Source organism: Heloderma suspectum, chromosome 2 (genome assembly GCF_057233095.1).
Source record: "Heloderma suspectum isolate Gila_16-S chromosome 2, 16-S_ref, whole genome shotgun sequence".
Taxonomy (NCBI): domain Eukaryota; kingdom Metazoa; phylum Chordata; class Lepidosauria; order Squamata; family Helodermatidae; genus Heloderma; species Heloderma suspectum.
In genome coordinates, this window is record NC_139459.1 from 49,212,062 (window position 1) to 49,231,070 (window position 19,009).

A 19,009-nucleotide genomic window follows, 5' to 3' on the forward strand; every position below is an offset into this window, starting at 1 on the left:
CATTTAGGTTGGGGACAGGTTGCAGGGGGAGGGATTTCTTAAACCATTTTCTTTGCATCATGGCCCCAATGCAAACCCCCCCCCTTCCCTGTTAGCAATGGAGGGAAAAACATACAGGCATCCATTGTGACTGTATATTTCCCCCTCCATATCAACTTCAAAAGTGCATTTGGATTGGGGTGATGGTAGAGGGGGAAAGGGTTAGCCCCCCTCTCCCTGCGCTATGGTCCTAATTCAAAACACCCCCCACCCCCCGTGGCTGGTTTTAGCAACCTCCTGTGTTGGAGAGGCATTCATGCATCTCCACTGTCATGTCTGGTTTGGTCCTCAATAGTCTCACAGAGGACTGTGCACGTGAAGATAAAATGAGATAAGGGCATGTTAGCATAGATTGTGGTTGGATCCAGGATTTGCCTTCCACAAGAGGGGGGGACCTACTCTGCCCGATTTTGGGGGGATCCTCCCCTCTCTCCCCTACACAAAGCTTACCCCATTCAGCAGGGTCTCCTGACCCTCTGTGTAGCATTTTCAGTGGGCTGGCACAGCTGGCGTGGGAAGGAGGAAGCAGGGAAGTCCATTTCTGCCAGCACAGTTGTTCCAGCTTAAATCCAGATCTAACCCTATATAAAAACATTCTGCAGCTTGGCATGCATACACCGTTGATCATATTTATATAGTTTGTTTTGACTGTCAAGTGGGTTGTTGAGATCCACCTCCAGATAGGATGGACCAGCCTTCTCCAAACTGGGGCATGCTGGTTTGGAATGATGGGAATTGTAATCCAACACATTTGGATGGCGCTAGGTTGGAGAAGGCTAGTATGGACCATAGAAATACATGTTGTATTCACTTTGCACTGCATTGAGTAGCAAAAGGATTGCCAAAGTTTAGTGACACTTACTACTTAATCTCTTCCTTCTGTGTTTGTATTTATGCTCTGATTCTAAACGCTATTCTATATGAGGCATTTATTGTGCACCTTTAATCACGGTTGTTTATGGGTTCTTTAGGTGATGTCATAATCCTCCAGTTTCGGTTTTTTTTTTTAAAGAGCACTTTCCCATTTGGGAAAGTGGGGCATTATTTCTGAAAGCAAAAGAACTACTGGTGTATTTCTGTGATTCCGCTATAGCACAGCTCCAGCTATAGGTTATGTAGTGGAAAAGCAGGAAAAGAAAAACTCTTTGTGTAAAGCTTGGATCTCAATTCTGCAACAAAGCCAAAAGTAGATACAGAAATTAACAGCCTCATGTAGAAAAGCTCTAGGACTTGCTATGTTTAAACATCAGTGATTAGAATGGCACTGACAAGAGTACTGCCCTTACTATGGTATGGTGTGGTACACCGTAGCTTTATACTACAGTATATGATCTTGTGTAACATCATATCAATAGAATGATGATTTTGCTGAAAAATATCCCTCTGTCTACATTTAAGATATACATTTTGTGTGAAATGCAATCTGGGAATTTTACCAGCAGAGTGGGCTAAAAGCAACTTTTTATGTAATAAAATTATGAGTGAATTAAACAAGGCTCCCCATCAGACAACAGTTAACTGTTTCCTGAAGCTTAACCTTACCCCTCACTTCTTCAAATAAATGGACTTCAATCAACTGCTCAACAACACTTTTGTCTACAAGTAATAAAACATCTGGAAAATTAGGCTAAATGGAGAAAACACCACTATGTTAGGAGTATCTGGCATCCATACAAACTCTCTATAATGCACATTTTTTATGGACCAGATGTGGTATTTATGTGTTCTGAAGAAAAGAGGCATGTTCGCTCGTACCTTTTATTGCATCTAAAATGTAACGTATATTTTAATAACTCACAATGGGAATTGTATCACAGTGATTAGAGGCTGTCAATACGTCACACATAAATCTTTGAAAAGTGAGTGTATCTGCTAGAAAACAATAGGTATAATTTGTATGGATGTTTAACTGTACACTTATGGTGAGCTGGCAAAGTTGGGAGAACGCAGCTTATAAATTTCCACTGACTACGCCAATGCAGGTGATCCATGAATCCTTTTGATCTTGCAGTTGTTTATGTTCTCTGTAGGCCTGCATTCTGTTACATTTACAGCCCTATGAAATAATTACTTCTTTATGTTTATTCTTCAGCCTTTCCCATTTTCTCATTAAGATAATAACTTTGCACAAAAGCCACCTGCAAAATCTCTGTTTTGAAAGGCTGCCGTGGGGGTTTGTGCAGGGTGAATTTAACATATGCGTCTTAAAGACCTGCTCTAAATTCACTCAACCCACCTTAAGCTTTTGACTGCTGTTTTCCAAGCTCATTTTAAAAGTCAATAGGAAGGTAGGTCTAACTATTGTCTTCTTTCCTTATCCCTCTAGAGTATTTATTATTTACAATATTTGTATACCATTCCATATCTAAAACAGTTTTTGAAGTGGTGAACACAACAGATAAAACAGTAAGGGCACAATTCTATGGGGATAGGCAGCCACCTCCAAACTCGGAGGCAACCACCCATCCAGTGCAAGGCAGGAGAAGCACAGAGGGGATCGTTCCCTCTGCGTTTCTCCTGCCCTGCATTTGTGGCTAGACAGCTGATTTCGGCTGTATAGCTGCGGGAAGGCAGAGTGGGGGAGGAGGCTACCAGATGACACATAGGATGTGTCGTACCAGCATTTTTGTCTTCCCTGCCCCGGAACGCCCCATTTTGGCTGCCCCGCCCTCCTCATCTGAGCGCAGACCGCGAGGCCATTCCAGACTGCCTGCGAGGCAGCACAGAAAGGGGGGAAGGCTGGTTCTCCAGGAACTGACCTCAGAGCACAGGCTCTGAGGTTGGTTCCCGGAAACCCACATATCCTATGGCCATCTAGCTGCAGACTAGCGGCCATAGGGTTGCTCCCTAAAATAATAAAAAGATTAAAAACCACCTTAAAATCATGCTTTTTAAAAAAACAGAATGCCAATAGAGACCGGGCCTGGTCAATTAAGGAATGCTTCCTGGAACAGTCCTGTTTTCAGGAGGTGCTGGAAACAACACAGTGTTGGTGCCTGCCTGACCTCCAGAGGCAGGGAGTACAAAAGAAAGGGGGCCACCACACTGAAGACTCTTCTTCTGGTGGACTCCAATCAGGCCATAGGTCCATGTGGAACCACCAGGAGCAAGCCCTCTGATGACCTCAGTGACTGGGCAGGCTGGTAAGGGAGGAGGTGATCTCTCAGGTATCCTGGTCCCAAGTTGTTTAGGGCTTTGTACACTAGTACTAAAACTTTAAACCTGAGCTAGTAGTGGATAGGCAGCCAGTACAGTTCCCTCAGCACAGGAGTTCCATGCTGAAAAGGGGCAGCTCCTGACAGCAGCTGAGCTGCTGCGTCCTGCACTAGCTCCAGCTTCCGGAGCAGCCTTAAGGGCAGCCCCACACAGAGCGCATTGCAGTAATCCAGTCTTGAGGTTACTAATGTCTGTACTACTGTGGCCAACCTATCCCTGTCCAGGACAGGCCGTAGTTGGCGAAACAACCGAAGCTGGTAAAAGGCACTCTGAGCCACTATGGCCACTTGGGCCTCCAGTGACAATGATGGATCTAGGAGTACCTCCAAACTACAGACCTGATCTTTCAGAGGGAGTGCAACCCCATCCAAAACAGGCAATGAGCCTATCTCCTGGACTCGGGAACCACTCACCCACAGAGCTTCTCACTTGTCAGAAGCTTCTGACTTGCTCTCATCCAGCCCATTACTGAGATTAGGCACTGATTCAGAACTTGCACAGCCTCTCCTGATTCAGATGTCACAGGGAGATAGAGCTGTGTATCATCACCATACTGATGGCACTTGGCTCCAAATCCCCTAATGACTGCTCCCAGTGGCTTCATTTAGATAGGGATGTACGAAAGTCACTTACCTTTTCGAAGGGTGACATTCGTGGTGGGGGGGAGGCACTCCGTCCCCCCCCCCGAAATTCTGGCCGGGGGGGAGGCATTCTGTCCCTCCCCCCCGAAATTCTGGCCGGCCGGTTCTGCTCCGCAGCGATTCTGTGGAGCTGCCGGCCGGCTCCGCCAGCGGCCGGACATCTGGCCGCTGGCTAGCAGGGACGCAAATGGCGGCGTTTACGTCCCTGCAGTCAGCCGTGATAGGCTATATAAATGTTTACGTAGCCTATCACGGCTGATTTAAAAAACAAAAACGAAAACGCGCTTATGCAAATGGCGGTGCCCATGTGTGCCGCCATTTGCGTTCCTTATTTTGGCACGTCTTAGTCTACGTTCTGCCATGACCCTGTCCAGAATCTTCCCTAAGAAAGGGGTATTTGCAACTAGGCGGTAGTTGTCTAATACCATTGGGTCCAGAGTGGGCTTCTTCAGTGTATGATTATTTATTTACAACGTTTGTATACCACTCCACATCTTAACAGATTCTGGAGTGGTGAACAACAACAGATAAAATGAACAAAAGAGAAAAGAATGAAACATGATATGAAAATTATTCTTTAAAAAACAGAGTGCCAATAAAACCAAAGCTGGTCAGCCAAGGAAAGCTTCCTGGAAAAGAGCTGTTTTCAGGAGGAATGCAGAGGAATGAGGAGGGTTAAGAAATAAGAGAGATGAAGGTGGGCCTCTAGATTTGCAGCTTGTGAAGGTGTGGCTGGCCTACAGTTAGGCACGATGGAATAGCTTGCTCTCTTAGGGAGGGGCCACAGCTTAGTGGCAGGGCACCTGCTTTGCATGAAGAAGGTCCCTGGTTCAATCCCCAGCATCCCCAGGTAGGGCAGGAAAAACGCATGCTCTAAACCCTGGATTGCTGCTGCCAGTCAGCGTTGACAATACTGGGCTAGATGGACCAATGGCCTCACTCAGTTTAAGGCAGCTTCCTGTGTTCTTTAAACAAAAGGGTTGATATGAAGAAATCAGCAGTTGAAGCATTTCACGGCATAAACATGATTGTCTGCTAACTGCTGACAATCAAACTGCTGTGAAAGGGGGAACAATAAGGGCTGGTTCAAAAATTGGCAGCCTTAGCCCTGGTGATGCAGGAGTTGCTTTCAGTGCTCAGAAGTAAAACAGGCACACTGGAAGATTAGCAGCATTAGTGCAAGTGATGATATGCAACCTCAGATTAACTGTGGATTATTACATGAAATTGCATGCTACTTTGCACCCTCTCTTTGCAAGTAGTACCTTCTGGATCTTTGGTTTATTGTTTAACAGTTCAACTCCGGCAAGGAAAGTTCTATGTTGTCATCATTGTTAACTGGAAATTTTCTTTCCCTCCTGTTGGTTTTAACTACATCCTGAAAACATTAGGGGGCACTCTTGTTTCATCCAAAACTCTTAGTTGCCTACTTGCCTACTACAATGTACAGTAAGGTTGCTGTAAGAAGGAGGAGGAGGAGAAGGTCAAGAAATACAGACACCATGTTCTCTGCCTATGTGACTAGGTATTTGTCACAATTAAAAGGGACATATAAAAAAGAACATACATTGAAGTAATATCCAGTACATTCATTGGAAATTATTTAGTACTATTTTATTTTCCATCTCCAGTGATCATTCTGTTCTGGGTTTTGAAACCAGCTGAAGTGCCAGGAACACTGATTCGATACTGCTACATACTTAAATGTTTGGGGTGGTGGTGGTGGTATTTATTTGCATTTAATAATATATCTTGTTTTAACATTAGAAATTAAAGGCGCAATCCTATGCATGTTCAGACAGAAAAAAAGTCCTACAATTCCCAGCATGCATACAATTGCACCCTAAATGAATTATTATTTCTGTTCATTACATTCAAAGTAATTGCCAAAGAGGGGTGGGAGAAGAGAGGCACAAGCTGGCTTAGAAGTGGAAGCCTTATAACTGAATCCCAGAGATACAGACGATAGCTTAGACCTAGCATCCAAAAATAAATTCCAGGCCTAGTCCCATAACTCAGATTAAATCCTGTTCCCTTTACCAGAAGCAACATTAGAGCAAAAGTATACGGGAATGGAGCAAAGCGCTATTGCAAATGCAATGTATGGATAGTCGTCAAGCTAACATTCCCATAGAAAACTTACAAATCACTTCTGTTGTGCTTTTAGTACACACACCATTTCCCCAAAGCAACTCTTTCATCCTCCCAACAACCCTGTAGTACAGGTCATTAATAACCCCATTTTACAGGTAGTGCTTTGCGAATGAAATATTCCTCTGTCTCCTTAAGACTACCCAATAAGCTAAGCAAGGATTTGAACCAATATTCCCTAGGTTTTAATGTGGTGTTGTGTGATTGCCTGAAGGGCTAGCTGGGATCCTACTCCAACATGCCAGGCCCAACACAGGAGAAGCCAGAGGCCATTGGTCTCTGAGGCTATCCATTGTATACAACTCCCATCAACATGGCCACTGGTCAGGGATTATGGGAGTTGTAGTCCAAAACATCTGGAGGGTACCAGATTGCCTTTCCCTGGTACAGTGGATCCGTTTTGAACTGCATCTTTCTCCTGTGTGCTACCACACCACACAGGTATTAGGAGGGGAGGGACCACAAGCCAGCAGCAAGGCACACGCTTTGCATGCTGAAAGTCCCAGGTTCACTCCCTGCCATCTGTAGTCACTAGGCGCAGGTAGGAAGTCATTGGATAGACTTCCGCCTGGGACCTTGGACAGCCGCTGCCAGTCAAAGCAGATCAGGGGTGGGGAACTAACTTTGTGGGGAGGGCAGAGGACCCTCCGTCCGCTGGCCAAATGACATTAGGGGGCAGGCCAGATGGGGAACTTCTGTGGGCTGGATAAGGCCTACAGACCGGAGATACCCCACCCCTGGAGAAGACAATGCTGGGTCAGATGGCCATATAGTCTGACCTGGTATAAAGCAGCTTTCTATGTTCTGTTCCCAAGGATTGGTGGACAGAATCCTACCTAAACTGGCCACATGCATCTGGAAAGTTGCTACACCTGGAGAGTTGCAGCAACTGAGGCACCGCAACAGCACAATGTAACTGTTTTGCAATATGGTTGCCTTCACAAAGCCAGCTCTTTTTAGCTGGCTCCCATGGCACACTAGCAAGCATATAGATGTTTTGATCAGAAAAGACCTAGGAACATGTGGATATTTTACTGTATGTTGCCATGACCGTTTCTACTGAAGAGCAGCATTGACATTTTCAGAATAAAATTTAAAATGTATTATTTATTTAAAGTATTTTTATGCTTCATACCCCCAAAAGGCTCTTGGAGTGGAGTACAATCAATCAATAAAAGACAGTCTGTGCCCACAGGTTTACAATCTAAAATGACACAACACACAAGGAAAAGGGGATAGGGAGGGAAAAGGGGAAAAAAAGATTTTCAGCAGGGCTTGTGGAATGGCCCTGCTTTACCTCTTATCTGATGTTCCCTCAGCCTGCCCCTGTCTCCCTCGCTCTCATTCTCTGCCTTAAAATGCTTAACATGGCTGTCCTGTGAAAAGTGGTTTTAAACATCACACTGCTAATCTGGAAAATATTGCTAATTCGGGGCAGGGTGGCAGGAAGCCAAGTGCCGTTGAATGGAAGTAAAACTGGAACCTATCCAGAGTATCTTTGTCCAAAAGATCTATAGGAACTTAGGGCCAAATTAGATGCTGCATGCAGAGGCATGTAAAGGTCCTCCAGTGGGCCTTTAAAACAAACAAACAAACAAACACACACACACACACCCTTGAGAGGTTGCAGTTGTGAACAGAGGAATACATGGGGCAGAAGTGCTTAACCCTTTTCCTTGCTGGCCATTTTCTAGTTCAAAAATGGTCTCCCTACAGCAATCTTTCCCTCACATGGGAAAAAGATATGGATCTCTCTGTCTTTTGCCCCACAAACGAAAGAGAAGATTGGCAGCCCAATTTTGAACATAAGAAAAACAGCCAGCAGGAAAAGGATTAAGTACCGCCTTCCCATCCAGCGAGTGTGACACACATCTGCATGTAATATCTAGTTTGGCCCTTAAGGAAAAAGTCTGGCAATGGGATTTACACACATGCAAATCCTAAATTTCAATACATAGCTTATGACCAACTCCAGACAGCAAAACCTATCATTTTATATGACAGGAGGCAATAATTGGACTGCTATCTAAACACAGATTTTCACACGGTCTTATGTAACCATTGCTTTCTCTGTGTATTTAAGTATCACCTCTTCAGTGATCAAATACCTGCCTCATTATAAAGAGCAGGCTGTACTGTTTTCATTTCCCAAACAGCTTTGCATTGAGCCCTTTAATTAGACCAATACATAGACATACATTTTGCTCCCTACAGAACTTTTCTTTCAGGTGCGGGCATGCCTGGACATGCTCTGAAGGTCTGTATATTGCCAAGCAGTATACAAACTTAAAATATCAACACTTGACTGGTTTAAGCAACAGTCAGATGTGTAATTTAATTAAGAGTCAATAATCTGGTTTTCAAACCTAAACAAAAACTCAAGTCTATGAAGGTCACACGCCGTTTTATGGATTCAAATCAATAGGCAGTACAGATGCATTTTATTGATCATGTTACAAAGCCTTTCAAACAGCCCTGCCAGCTAAATGTGTGAAGTGGTTAGAGGCGAAGGTTTGCTACATCTAATCAATATTTAGAACACAGATATGATGGCCACGATCCTGCAACCATTTAGCCCTACTACCACTAATGGATCTTCTTACAAGTCAGTGGTTTTCACAATTGTTACTAATGCATGAAAACACAGTGGGTAGGTAAGCTGCTGATTTTACATATTCCGGGGGTGGAAATAAATATGCCAACATTTGAGACCACTTTAATTTACAGTAATGCCTAACTTATTTGTGTGTATGTTATTCTTCATTAAGACAGATTAGTTATAAATAGAAAGAGAGATCAGAATTGCATTTATAGTAACACCATGTTCTTGACTGAAGAGGCCATTGAAGTTCTTGTACTTAAGAGTGTTTTCCCAAGCAAAGATTGCCTTCAGCTCTTGAATGCATCATTCCACAGTTAAAGACAACTGTTTCATCATTGCCACATTTGTTAATGTGGGATAAAAAGTAGGCAGGGCTAGCAACAGCTAGCAATTTCTCTTCCAAGTGGCCTGGGGGATGAGCGGGGTCCCCATCTCTCAGCTTAGCACTACTCGGTGAACTCCATTGGAGGAAGGCAGAGTGGTCCTGCTGCAACCAGAGTTTTGTTCTGTAGCTTCAAAACTACCAATTAAACAGAAGACGCAACAGCTGCAGCTACTCCTGTCTGTTTCTTCCCCAGCCCTCTTGTCCACGCCTTCCCTGCCTGTTGTGGGGCATATTTGGGGTCCAAATTGCTACAGCAGGGAGAGGAAGGAGGTAGACAAAAAGTCCTAGGAAGCATTGGATGGGGAAAGTTGTACCTGCAGCCTCTCTTGCATGGTTGGTAGACTTAAATCAGGGATGGGCAATTTGTGACCCTCCAGATGTTGAACTTTTCTACAAAAGGCTGTTAATCCCCTGCACCTACTTTCAGTTTCTTCACAGAATGGAGATCTGAGCTATATGAGGAGCATTTCCTTTCCTGCTTCTCTGCTACATAACCTCTAGGTGGCATTGTGGTATAGTAGAATTGCACAAATACACAATTGAAAACAGCGCTTTCTTTCACTTTCACAGTTAAATGCCGTATTTTCCCTGCTCTGAAAAAACTTGCCGAAAGTATTTGTTAGACACAGAAACGAAACTGGAAGGTCATGACATCATCTAATGAACTGTAAACAACTGTGAATAGGGAATGATGAGTGCATGATAAATGCCTCATGGAGAAAAGCCACTGTTGGACTGCAAATCCCGTTGTCCCTCACCATTGGCTATGCTGGCTAGGGCTGACGGGAGTTGCACTCCAACAACCTCTGGAGGGCCACAAGTTGCCACAACAGTCTGGCAAAACTGGAGGATATAATTTTTTTTTTTACAAATAAACAATCCTACCCATTGAAATGGGAAATGCAAAACGTGACTGGAGCATTGCTTGTAAAACTGCATCAGTGTTTTATTTCTGCACATTACAGCAAGGCCCACGAATTAGTGGAATAGCTTGTATTGGGCTTTCAACAATTTTTGTACCCCTATGTGAAAGTATTTGCCAGGTTGTGTGTGTGTCAGAGGGAAGAGGGAACGTGTCCCCTTTGCCAAGGCAAGCAGGACAATGGTCATCACCCTAGTCCAATCACAAGCAGTTGATTAGTTGGGACAGAACGTGGATGGGAATGAGCATCCAAATGCACATCCCATTGAAAGCAATGCAGTATAGATGATCAAAGAACATGCTGGATTAGTTTCAGTGGGAAAGGCATTCAAGCAAGAAGGATCTTGGAATTGTTGTAGATCACAAGCTGAATATGCGCCAACAATGTGATGTGGATGCAAAAAAGGCCAATGCTATTTTGGGCAGCATTAATAGAAGCATAGCTTCCAAATCCCAGGAAGTACTAGTTCCCCTCTACTCAGCACTGGTTAGGCCTTATCTGGAGTACTGTGTCCAGTTGTGGGCACCACACTTGAAGAAGGATGCAGACAAGCTGGAGAGGGTTCCGAGGAGGGCAACAAAGATGATCAGGGGACTGGAAACAAAGCCCTATGAAGAGAGACTGAAAGAACTGGGCATGTTTAGCCTTGAGAAGAGATGACTGAGGGAAGATAGGATAGCGCTGTTCAAGTACTTGAAAGGTTGTCACAGAGAGGAAGGCCAGGATCTTTTCTCGATCATCCCAGAGTGCAGGACACGGAATCATGGGCTCAAGTTACAGGAAGCCAGATTCCGGCTGAACATCAGGAGAAACTTCCTGACTGTTAGAGCAATACGACAATGGAACCAATTACCTAGGGAGGTGGTGGGCTCTCCCACACTGGAGGCGTTCAAGACGAGGCTGGACAGCCATTTGTCAGGGATGCTCTGACTTGGATTCCTGCATGGAGCAGGGGGTTGGACTCGATGGCCTTGCAGGCCCCTTCCAACCCCACTATTCCATGATTCTATGAAATGCACATCCCCATCCACATTTTGCTCCAACCACTCATATGTAACTACAGCTAGAGCTGGATTGGGCCAACAGTCTTGCTACGTGGTGCTGGAGGGCATTGAAAGTATCCATATCTTTCCTACCACATTTCAGTTGTTATATTCTTGTTTATGATGTATTCTTTTCTTCTAAGAATTGGATGAAAATGTTTTTCTTTTCAATAGAAACACAGAGCAGTGTCCAACAGGGCTGCTCCACCTCCACTGGTTCCGGTGCACTTGCAGGGGCAACTGCATGCACAATGGAGTGCAACCTGGGTGGAGCAGACACTCATCATGACAGTCCCCATAGCCACGCCCCCAAGGAGAGTTCAAACATTTAGGCAGCTGTGTTGAACCATATCAACAAACCAGCTGTAGCAGTCTTATCTCCACCAGGCTCTTAATTGCCTGTTCAAACCCAAAATAGTTTGCATTATAATAGGAAACAATATATCATTGCATGGAAAATCCACTTCCCCCCAGCTACAGTGAGAACTGCAGCTAAGTTCAGAGGGAACAGGGAATTCAGGGCGGAGGGTTGCAGACAACATCAGCATCCGTAGTGTCGGTGCTGCCTCCGGGAGTCCTGAGCCACTACACCACTGTTTTCAGTGCTATAAAACATGGGCAGCTGATGGAAACGTTCATTGTCTAGAAGACCTTAGTAAATACACTTGTATATGCTTACCTATAATGGACAAACATCTGTTTTTTGGGGGGGAATGTAAAAAAGGGTTGTTTCATACATTATGAAGTAACAAACTCAGGGAACGCACACTCAATTGGGAGCTGCGGCCAATAGCTGTGTGATATATGTGCTTCCAAATGCCTGTTTGTCACATGAAGACTTTACATGTTTTGTTGTTGTTCAGTCGTTAAGTCGTGTCCGACTCTTCATGACCCCATGGACCATAGGACGCCAGGCCTTCCTGTCCTCCGCTCTCTCCCGGAGTGTGCTCAAGTTTTTACATGTTTAGGCATGCATTTTTTAAAAAAAACGTTAGCTGTACATCAAAGAATGTAACATGTGAAGATGTCAAAAGAGATTCAAGCAACAGGTAGGATCACAATTAAGGATATCTGAACATCCAACCCTTTTCCTGTAAATGTTTAAACTGTTATCAACATGAAGCAAGAAAGCGCTGTATGAAATAAAAGGACATTCAGTTACAACCATGGGATGGAAACAGCCTAAACGTATAGAAATAAATTGATACGAAAGGCAGGTGCTGGCCATTGTGGGAGTTATATTCCAGTAGGATACCTCTGACACTATTAGGGCTGTTGTCTGGCATTAATTAGATCATTCTAATTACTTCAAAGTGTGAAGTACTTAGGAAGGCATGAAGCTAAATTACATCTGAAGGCTCCTAATACATTTAACGCCATGTTCTTTGTTTAGCAGTTTAACAAAATAATGTTGTTAAAATGATTGTACAAGGCAAAAAGCTCAGGATGTATCCACTGAATGGCATTGAAAACAGGACCTATGTTGGCAATGTGGCTTAATGGAATTATACTTTAGTATGATTGAATTTCCTTGACTTTTAACCACTTATGTATTAAAATGTTCTGATTGAAAGTTAGGCTGGCCTGACTTTGGTTGAAAGGCATCACCAAAAAAGAAGACCAAAGATACACATTTAGAAATAATTACTATAATTTAAACAGGAATAAAATACACCTCACCTGTGACCAGGTGACCTGTGCGCCTGCTCAGTCTGCTGTCCAGGTGTTGCAAATTGCTGATGGGCAACTTCAAGGTCCCTGCTCTCCCTTCTTATGGTTCTTTTTCTTTAAACCAGACTTGGATTGAACAGTCCTTCAAACAAAGGATGTCTTCAAATAGTGGTCGCTCATCTGACAAGCCTTCCAATAGAGGACTGTTCTCTGTAAAGTAGGACACATGGCCACCCTGTGAAAACAATGAGAATATTTATGGTGGTAAGCTTAAAACACACTAAAGTGTACAGGCCAAGCAGCACTATCAAAGCTGGTGTTTATTGGTTAAAAATGTTTTCATCACTTTGACCAGTAAAACCACAATAGCATTTTCTTACTTTAAATCTGGTTTAACAGGGATGTAACACAGAGAAGGATCCAGAGATCCCCGATGATGGGCTGGCTCCTAGTATTACAATGCGCATAGCATAGCAGCCAGATCCACAATTGCGGTCAGGTCTGAGCTATTTTATTTCTTTGTCAGCTATTGGAACAAATAATGTCTGTGAAATCATGTCGACAAGATGCACTGTACAGTTAATAACCTAATATACTGTGGTATTTCCATTGTTGTTTTCCTACACTCATCGAACTCTGGCATCTTTCTAAATTAAACATTTTATTTCAGAAATGCACATGCTGGTCCATATGTGAGTTGCACTGTGAGGTTGTTGCATAAACTAAGCCAGGAGTGTTGAACTTCTTTCAGCCCAAGGACCACATTCATTTCAGAGAGGTTCTTGGGGGCCACATTCCAATAGTGGGTGGGGCGAAAGGGCGGGGTCAAAAATACCAGCATATTTTAGTTGACAGCTCTGACTGCCAGTAACGGTGCCTTGGGGAGGCATTTCAGCCTTTTAGAATGGGGAAAAAAACCTGCACGAAAGCTGGGAAATACCCAACAACTGGTGGCTGGGGTAAATGGGGTGTGGCCATCTGGGGAACCCAGGAAGGCCAGATTGGGACCCCAAGTGGGCTGAATTTGGCCCCTGGGCCTGAGGTTCTGCACCCTTGACCTAAGCAATCACTTGCTATGGACGTGGGTATATTTATCATATCTATTTTCTTGCTGCTCCATATTTTAGAAAAACTTATTTGCATTGGTATTAACACCAAATCATGATAATGAAACCATTCAAAGTAAATCTACGCCATACTAAGAGCTTTCAGTGTTAAGAGTTCCCTATTCATTTTTTAAAAATAAAAGATACAGGACAGCGTGCAAAAAAAAAAAAGGAGAGTGTCTTTGTAATATCTGAGCAGTCTTCTAAAGTACACATCTCTCACACTTGCACCTGATTTTCTTGCCATGTTCTAGTTGCTTGCCTACAAATTGCTATTTTGTTTCAGTGGGCTTACTTAGGATGCAATCCTATGCACATTTAGACAGAAAAAAAAATCTATAAGTCCTAGCATTCCACAGGCAGCATGGCTGTCTGGGGAATGCTGGGAGTTGTAGGACTTTTCCCTGTCTGAATTTGCATAGAATTGTGCCCTTTTAAAAATATATTTAATTAATTAGAGGAATGCTTTTTTTTTTTAACAACATGTATTGAATACACTTAGGGGCCGCGGTGGCTTAGTGGTTAAGATGCTGAACTGCAGACCAGAAGGTAGGCGACAGCAGTTCGAGACCCAAGAGCTACATGACGGAGTGAGCTCCCGTCTTCAGTCCCAGCTTCTGCCAACCTAGCAGTTCGAAAGCAAGAAATTGCAAGTAGATAAATAGGTACCACTATGGTGGGAAAGGTAACAGCGTTCCGTGCACCTCGGTGTTCAGTCATGCCGGCCACATGACCACGGAAGCGTCTTCGGACAGCGCTGGCTCTTTGGCTTAGAAATGGAGATGAGCACCACACCCTAGAGTCGGACACGACTGGTTGGGGACACCTTTACCTTTTTATTGAATACACTTACCTGGTGTTCATGATGTCTTTGGTCTTCTTGTTATACTCTTGTTGCCGTTCTTGATATTGGTCTGATCTAGCATGGCTCTTATGTTCTTATGTTTAAAAAATATAATTTACAGTGCAATTCTATTCAGGGCTACTCAAAAGTACACCCAAATGAGTTTAATGGGCGTTACTTCCACGTAAGTGGATCTGGACTGCAGCCTTTTAAAAACTGCAGCCTTCAAATGGCAGTACTATTATTTTTCCTCTCTACTTTTTTTTTAATCATTTCCTTTTCTTTGGTGAGGAAAGAACACATTTGCCAAATGGCCAAGTGAAATTTTGAGCTTTCTTTGTGGGAAGTTTAACTGGGTTTGTTTACCTTCCTGTAGGGCTATTTTTAAACTCTGGGGTGATTTGCCACCTCTCAACTGGCTTCAAGCTCCTGCACCCAGCTTGGAAATTAAAACTCTGACTTAAGGGAGGCAGAAAAGCATCAGCACTCAAGCTATTTAACCGTTAAGTATTTTAGCAGTGTTAGCTGCTCATTGGTTAAAAGGCATCAACCTTCCTGAAAATTATTTAGCGTGTTGATGGATGAGGCTCAGCTAGTGAGCTGTTATCCAGATCTTCTTCCACCAGGATTGAAGGGTCATTGCCACTTTTCTCTGCAAAGGGTTCGAGGAGGCTGTATGAAAGCCCTGGTTTCAGAGATGCACTCCCATGTGTGTATCCAGTAAGAGGGCAGGGAAGCAGCAGCAGTGGCGAAGGTAGGGGAGAGATTTCATTCAACCACATGCTTAGGTCATTTATGATGCAAAAAGCATTCTGCTGCACTGAGCAAAGCTCCAGATCATGTGTCTAAACAAAAATTGTTTGATTGATTACCTTTGTCCAGGGTCTCCTTTACAGAGCTGTTTCTTGCGGCATGTGTGTTGCACGTGCACACATATGCAAACAGTGCCAGCTCCAGGTTTTTGAGGGTCCTTGGGCAAGACACCCTCAATGGGCCCCCTCCCTCCCTAAGTCTACCTTCTCACTCCTGTTGTCACCAGCTGCTATTGTTCCTTCTCCTGTTTTCCTCCATCATTGCTGTCGCTTGCTTGCTTGGCATAAAAAAAGCCAGTGAGCAAGTAGGCAGCGGCATCTGCTGATCCTCCTTCTCACCATCACCGTTGTTTGGGCCAGAGCGAGAGGCAGGTGAACAAGCCGGTTGCAATGGTGAAGAGGAGCAGCAACTCCGGGGGACTCGTGTTAAGTGGCCCCCCACTAGGGTATGGGCACTCAGCAGGTGCCCAACCATGCCTACCCTTGACACCAGCCCTGTATGAAAAAAGAATGCCTTCCCTTCATCTTATTTATTATTTTCTGTCAGTTCGACAGTCACTGGCAATAAAAGTAACTGAATAATCCTGCTGTCAAAGTTTGCTCTTCATATCAGTTACACATTACAGTCTGGCATTGCCCTAAGAAACGTTAAGACCCCAAGGAAAGGGCTTTCAAAGAGCAACATATATTTATCTCTGCACTATAGTCTATCCAGCATGTAAGAGTAACATACGAGAGCCATTTGCCTTGATTCAAGCAGTGCCAGCTATTGGCTGAGGAACTCTCTGGAGAAAATGCTTTGGTTGCAGCAAAACTAGTTGAGTGAAAGCAGAGATCGGAAGGGAGAGTGTGGTGGCCATGTATTTGCAGGATTGGTTGTTTTCTAAAAGAGGATATATTTCCATCAGAACCAGGCAACTTGCAAATAGATTGTGATCAAAGCAGTTGATTGTGATTCAATCAGCTGCTTTGTACTTTTTCAAACAGTAAATCATAATGCGCATACTTGGACCAAAGAAACACTTCAGAAATGAAACAAGGTGGTATCTTCTGTTTTTTATCCAGACAAGCCCTAACTTTTCCTTTGCTTCTTTGTGACAGCGGAGGCTGTCATGCTATATGAAGTAATTTTGCACTGAAAGCTGTTTCCGCACAGTATACATAGTTTTCCAATCGTGTTTACTATTGCTGTCACAAATGGGTATTTCCCTCCTAAACATGTTCCATGGGGCCCCCTTTTAGAAACCAGTATGCACATATTATTTCCCCTTTCAATAAAATATGTCCTATAATAACAAAATTAATTGTCCATCAAACTGCATCACACAACCTCACTGTCCTGTGGGTGGCAGCTGGTCTAATGTAATAGTATGTGGCTTTAAAATTAGCTGGTAACAAGGATACATGCTGCCTCCAGGTCCCTTAATCTCTCAGGCCCTTCTCTCTTTAGGAATGTCCATAGAGAAGAAAACTATCAATGGGATTTCATTGGGAGGGGATGACCATTTATTTGCTTCTGGAGCAAGGGCAGGGAATCTGTAGCCCTCCATATGTTGTTGGACTCCAACTCCCATCAGCCCCAACCAGCATGGCCCAAACATTATAGGTGGTGGAAGCTATAGTCCAACAATGTCTGGAGGACCAGTTTCCCCACTCACTGTAGAGAGTCTCTTGTCCTGGTAGTTCTTAAGATCACCAGAGGCCACCAAGAGAATGTTTTCTTTATTCAGACCCCACCATTGTTGTCTTCTCTTCTAGGGCTTCGATGCCCCCATCCATCTTCCCCCAAACTTTGTGCCACCCACAGCCAACAGCCTGACAACTCACTCCCACAGAAGCCTCCCACACTTCCTGCTGCCTCCGGATTTACTATGTGGGAACTGCTGCACTAGTCTCTTGAAAGGATTATTACCAATCAGTTACAAGTTGTAAAAAAAGTATCCTGACAGTCCACCGGAGCAGAGACAGTTGGGGGGAGGGGAGGCTCCCAGGGAGGGTAAAAAGAATTATTTCTCTATTTATTTGATTTGTACCCTGCCTTTCTACCTAAACTGGCACCCAAGGTGGCTTACAATCACTCAGAAAAACAATAAGCAAATACATTAAAACACAACTAAAAACAATAAAAAACACAACAGAGTAAGAACAGCACCCAGCTCAACAGACCTCCTTACACATCAACTGCCCACTTGAATAAAGTGGTTTTTGCTTGCCAGCAGAGGGACAGCAGAAAGAAGGCAAACTTAGCCTCCCTTGGCAGGGAGTTCCACAGCCAGGGAGCGGCCACTGAGAAGGCCCTCTTTTGTGCTGCCACCAAATGTGCCTTGGAAGGTGATGGTCTTGAAAGAAGGGCCTCTCCTGAAGATCTTATGTTGCTCTGACCTATGTTGCTCTGAGCAACTGGGGCAAAATGGAGGGATGCAAATATCACAAGTAAGGAACAAGTGAGGCCTGCAACAAACTCTTGCAGTATAGAATGCTTCTTTCAGCATTTGAACCAGCAAGCCATGCCTTCTTCCGGGACACTCCATTACATCCTCGCTCTCCACTAGTTTTCTTTCCCCTAAACAGTCAGCCAGCATTCTGTGGTCACTGAATATGCTCAGTCAACATCATGCTGTTTGGGGGTTCCCCCTCTTTTTTCCTAAAAGTTTTTTTAAGGGTACTTCTGCAAACCTTGGGGTTCCTCCAAGCCTGCTGCTACCTTTCCCTTGTGCATGGATAGTACTATTTTACCTACATAGGAACCAGCACTGAGACAATTGAATTCATGGTTAGTATATATGATGCGGCATGGTAGGTAAATCTATCAGAACCACTTTATTCTACTGCCTCCATTTTGCCACTTCGTTCTGCTCCTTGTGTTGACCAGGACTATATTTCCTTATATGGTTGATGTGTGTTCACAAGCTTAGGTTGATAAAGACAGAACCCAGGACTGGGGTGCAAGGTAGTGTCATACCTGGTTCTGGCCAGACCCAGGACTCCTCCTCCTTAGATGAGGACTCAGGCCTCCCAGAGCCAGGAAAACCTGGGAGGCAGACTGAGCTCTTCAACTCCAGCAACAATGAGGAAGACCTCAATATTCAGATGGAAACCTCACCAGATCTGTCTCTCACAGGATACCCTAGAAGGACCCTTAGGGTGGGTCCCTGGCTCACCTATGACAGAAGAACCCCCTTCCCAGTCAGAGGGGGAGGTTGCTCTGCCTCGTGGCCCCAGAAAAAATGTAGGCTTAGGTTGCCACTTGGCAAGTAGTACACACCTGAAAGCCCAAAGTTACAGAGCTACTCATGGGTACAGGGCTCCTTGAGAGCAGAACTAAGCACTTGCAGCCAGTTCCTAGACCTGTGTGGGATCCAGAAGTCCAGACTATATAAGCCCTCAGTTGAGTCCTATTAACTGCTGAAACAATATGGCCATTTCTCCATGAGACATTTATTGTGCACTCATGATGGTTCACTCAGGAAGTTCATGAGTCCTTTTCACAATGCCATCAACCTCCGATGTCTCTCCCGTCATTTTCAAGCAGGAATCCGCCATTTTATAAATAACCAAAAATGCAGTAATAAATCT